We start from the raw sequence: 5172 nt of genomic DNA, 5'->3' as shown, positions 1-5172 counted from the left end.
AAGTTTAGTTTTGTTAATTTGAAAATAAACGATTAAATATTAAGACAATCGAAAATTAAAATATCTTAATTAAAGCTTTCAAAATTACAAAAAATATTGCTGTTACCAAAGTTAAATTTGTTCTAATCGGAAAATGTTAGAATCGTGCATTTTGAAGGAGATTTTATTTTTAATGATAATTAGGTTGATTTGGAGGTTGACTATTTCTATTGTGTTAACTGCATATACATTTATTTTAATTGATTCTATGATTATAAAAGTCTTTTTCTGAATAACTTTTTTGATGAATTAAAAAATTATTTATTAAATATAAAAATATCAAAACTCTTATCGCATACAATTAAACCATATTGAAATAAAAAATCTGCACGCCACGCGGGCACACTCTGCTCACGCGCTGCGTGCGCAGCTCGTAAGTTTGAGCGCGTCTAGGGCCGCGACTGTTGGTTCTCGCGCTACGTGCTCGGTCTTTATATTTTCGCACATTCTTGCGCAACCATTTTTAAATTAAGACTCAAATCATCCACCACTGTAATTTTGTGATTGTGAATTCTCTTTTGTTAAGAAAGCTAAGCTCGAGAGTTTGAGCACATCTACGGCACGCGACTGATGGCAATCGCACTCCGCACTTAGTCTTTGCATTTCTTCCGCATTCGGGCACAGAACATTTAAAATCAAAGGTGAACGGACCGACAACTTTAATTTTGTGATTTTGACTATGTTTTGTTAAAGCTCTTTTGGCTTTAACGAACAGAGTCTCATCACGTATCTCGTGCTTCGCACTCGATTTTATGCAACATGTCAACTTTTCTAAATTATACACAGCAGTTTTATATCAATTATACACAATTCTTTTATATCAATTATAATACATTTTTATGTAACTCTGCCAGGGATTAATTATTAAAACATTGCAAAATAAAAAGTAAATTGTATTTATCATGATTATTTTTGTATTTGTTTCTTATTTTGCTTTAAATTTTATCCTAAGCTGCTCTGAAAAAGGAACCTATATAGGGTCTATCAAAAGTTATAGCTCTTTTTTGGATGGAAAATTTTAGTCTCATATTTTTCGTAGCTTATTTTGAAAAGTGCTTTATTATAAATTTGTAGTTCTTTCCAGGGCGCGCAACTTGAGCTTTTTCATTTTTTTCATATCTTGCATAGTTTGACCAAAAAATGGAATTTTTGGATTTTTCATTATTTTTGGTACGATCAAACTTGAAATATTCAACTTTTCAACCAAATTAAAAAAGTTGTATCATAATCTTGTAGGGCTTTCAAAAAGCAATGTTTTTCTTTTCCAGACTTTTTTTCGTCTCATGCCTTGTTTGGCTTCAATTGTTCATTTTGTTTTTTTTTCGATTTTGAAAATGCTATAACTCCAGTAATTTTTGATTTTTCCAAAAAAGTCGTTATGATAAATTGTTAAATTTTTTAAATAATATGAATAACCGTACAGAGAATTTTTGAATTTTTAAAAAAGTGGTCTCAAAAATATTCAAAATGTGCCCACTTTTTGAATTTTTCTCAAAAATGGCTGGATGACGAACTTGACCTTTAGTTTAGGACACTAAGCAAGTGTACCAAAAACCAATCTAATAGATTAATTTTTTCAAAAATTATCGTGTTCACAGACAGACACACATACAGACAGACATACAGAAATACAGGCACATTCGTAAAAACCTGTTTTTCGGATTCAGGGGATCTCAAAACGTGGACGTTTGACAAAAAATGGGGGGGGGGGGTCAAATTTGACATAAATCTAATACCTTCTCGGAAGAGAATGTAAAAAAGTTACGAAATTGTTTGTCGTCTTTCATGGTCAAAATGTGTGAAGGAGAACAAACAAATAAAATTGTCACATGTGTTAGACTTTGTTAAAAACATGGGAATTTCAAGTTCCGTGTTTGTCTATATTTCACAATGCAGATAATTTTCATAGGAACTATTCAAATGCTGAAAAGGTTTTGGTTCTTTAAGTATTTTTCGGCTATATTCCAATTGTTCAATATAAAAATAACATAATCGAGTTAGATTCCCTAGATTTTCTTTTTTAATTATAAGTGAACGGTCGGAAAAAAGAACCCCATAAACGAAATACTGGAAGATTTCATCAGCTTAAACTTTCAACTAAAGCAATTAGTTTTCTACACCAAAAAAAATTGTTAAATTTGTTCTAAACAAAATATTTAAATTTTTAAAGAAAAAGTTAAATTTTCATCCAGAAAGCTGAATTGTATACTAAAAAAGGCATTTTTAATAAAATACATGAACTTTGTACAAAAGAAATTTATTTTCCACCAAGTCTAATTTTCAATAAAAAAATTAATGCTTAATCACAGTTAAATTTTCGACAAAAAATATTAATTTTCTTGTAATTAAAAGAAATTAATTTTTAAACAAAAACAAAACAAAAATCCTACTTTAGAATACTCTCTAATATTTCGAAATCTTTTGAAAAATCGTGACATCTTTCAAACATTTTTAAGGTACTTTGGAGTTTTTTTAAACAACCTTGCTATAATTATTAAAATTCTTTGAAATTCCTTTGATTTATAAAAATGAATTAAAAATTCAGTGAAATCTTTTTAAACAACCTCAAATATTTAAAATCAAAATATATTGAAATATCTTGAAAGTTCCTTGAAAATTAAAAAATTCCCTAAAATATTTCAAATCTTTTACAATCTCTTACTAAATTGTTGAAATGAATAAAAAATTCCTTGCAATCTATTAAAATATCCTAAAATATATTAAGTCTCATATTAGATCACCTCAATCAATTGGAATTTCCTTGGAACATTTAAAATAGTCTCAAATATTGCACTACCTTCAAGATATTTTGAGATACTTTGACCTTTTTTTGAAAGGTTTTTAAGCTACTTCTTCAAAATTCTTTGAAATTCCTTAAAATTAGAAAAATAAACTTTAAATTTCTTGATATCTTAAAAAACCTCAAATATTTAAAATCTTTCGAAATCTCTTTAAATTTTTTAAAACTTGAGATTGAAATTTAGAAAACAGAAAAATTTTAAAACGTTAAATATTGAAATGTTTGTAGATTATAGTTATGAAAATGGGATTAATAAAATTTAAAGCTGATCAAAGCATTCAAAATTGAATGTTTAAAAAAGTTCAACTATTAAATCAGAATAATTTTCAATTTGATGGGATGCAAGTCTTCAAATTTGGAATTTTACACTTGGAAGTTTATTTATAAAATCTAGAAATCATAAATAAATTGAAAGCGTTCGAAATTTAAAAGTATGTTAAAAAAAGTATATTAATTTATAATTATATACAATAATGCATATTTACATTTTCCTCTTTTTCACACCACCGCAGAAATTCTAAATTACTGACCGCAGAAATTTTTAATTTCTGACATTTTATAATCAGAATTTTGTAAAGCCCAAAGTTTCTAAAGCATGCAGTTTTATAAATTTCAATCTGAAGTTTTAAAAAATTTCAAGAGATTTCAAAAGATTTGTAAGGATTTTAAATATTTGAAGAAGTTTTAAAAGACGCCAAGGAATTTTCAATTGATTACAGTAATATATGAGATTTTGAAGGATTTGATATATATTAGGATATTTGAATAGATTTCAAGGAATTTTCAATTGATTTCAATTATTTAGAATGAGATTTTAAAGGATTTTAGATACTTTTGGGTATTTTAAAATATGAAATGAATTTTCAAGAGCTTTGAAAAATTTCAACAGATTTTAAAGGATTTCAACTTTCTTTAGGATATTTTAAAACATTCCAAGAAAGTTTCAATTAATTAATGTCAAAACTTTAAACCCAAATATAATTGTTTTAGTTGAAAGCTTAACGATTTCTATTAAAATTTAATGAACTATGAATTAAAATTAGTGTTATATTTTATAATTATAATATTAACATTAGTAATAGTATTCACACTATATACAGCTGTAAAACATAACCTCAAAACTAACTCATGCATGAAATGAAGAATCACGCGAAACATTAAATTTACCAATTTCTTCTATTCCTTTCAAATGGGGATCGAGATATAAATAGAAGACCACCGAAGTCTTCCGAAGCTTTCAGATCGGCAATCATCGCACTTTCTGTTTTGCGGCTCCCAAACGGCAGGTATGGTGGGGGTAAATTTCAGACTCGATCTGGCAGCTCTAGCCCATACTCTAAACGAGCGAGAGCTCAAACTCAGCAGTCTGCAACGTTCGAGTGAAAAAACGTTGTTGATTACTTATTCCGAAGTTATTGTTTTAGTTTTCTGATATTTTCTAGATAACTTTTTCGCGGGAAGTTTTTCGTATTTAATACTTTTCTCGATACTTTTTTTCGGGGCCAGGTCGATACTACACATATCGGATTTACACGTGGTATGAACTCTGCACATTATGCGTAAACGTCGAGTCACACATTTAAGTCTATACGTGCAAGTCTCCACGCTTAACTCTAAAACTTTTTATAAATTAATTTTTTAAGACTGTACACATTAGCTTTACACATTAAAGTGCAGACGCTAAAACCGTGCACATTTAATTCTGCACACTATAACCTCGAAAATTGATAACCTCGAACATTAAACTCTACACAAATAAACTCTTCACATTAAACCCTGCACCTTGAACTTTACACGTTATGTACAGTCAGGATAAAGATTTTCCTGACACATTGAGATTTGGGAATTGTACGCACGTTAGCAAGAAATTGTACTGAACAGTCTGAGATTGTACTTTCGACCTCAGCGCCTAGGAATAGACTTGATCTAACACGATTTTAGCGCGAAATTCAAAAGTTGATATAATAAGAACCTAGGTCCTGGAAGCTGGAATTACAACATTGTCATATTGATGTGGGCACTATGCCATAATTTAGTGCTTAGTTAGTGCTAATTCATGCTGCAGAAAAAAAATTTTGTGCCCGGTAATTTTGGCCAAAAACATGTAGTAATGTTAGCTTCGGCTGAACCCACAACTCCGGTGTTCGAAACTCGGAAACTATTAGTGGGAACTTTTTTTTTTACCAAAAGCATGTAGTAATGCTGGCGTCAGGTGACTCTGGTATGCGAAACTCGGAAACCGAGCCATTTTTTCAAGTTTGGAAATAAGAAAAAGTCACTGGGGGCTAAATCTGGTGAATACGGTGGGTGTTCGACCAATTCGAATTTTAGTT

The sequence above is a fragment of the Belonocnema kinseyi genome, chromosome 1, assembly GCF_010883055.1.
Source record: "Belonocnema kinseyi isolate 2016_QV_RU_SX_M_011 chromosome 1, B_treatae_v1, whole genome shotgun sequence".
NCBI lineage: Eukaryota > Metazoa > Arthropoda > Insecta > Hymenoptera > Cynipidae > Belonocnema > Belonocnema kinseyi.
Note: the sequence above shows the minus strand (reverse complement) of the source record.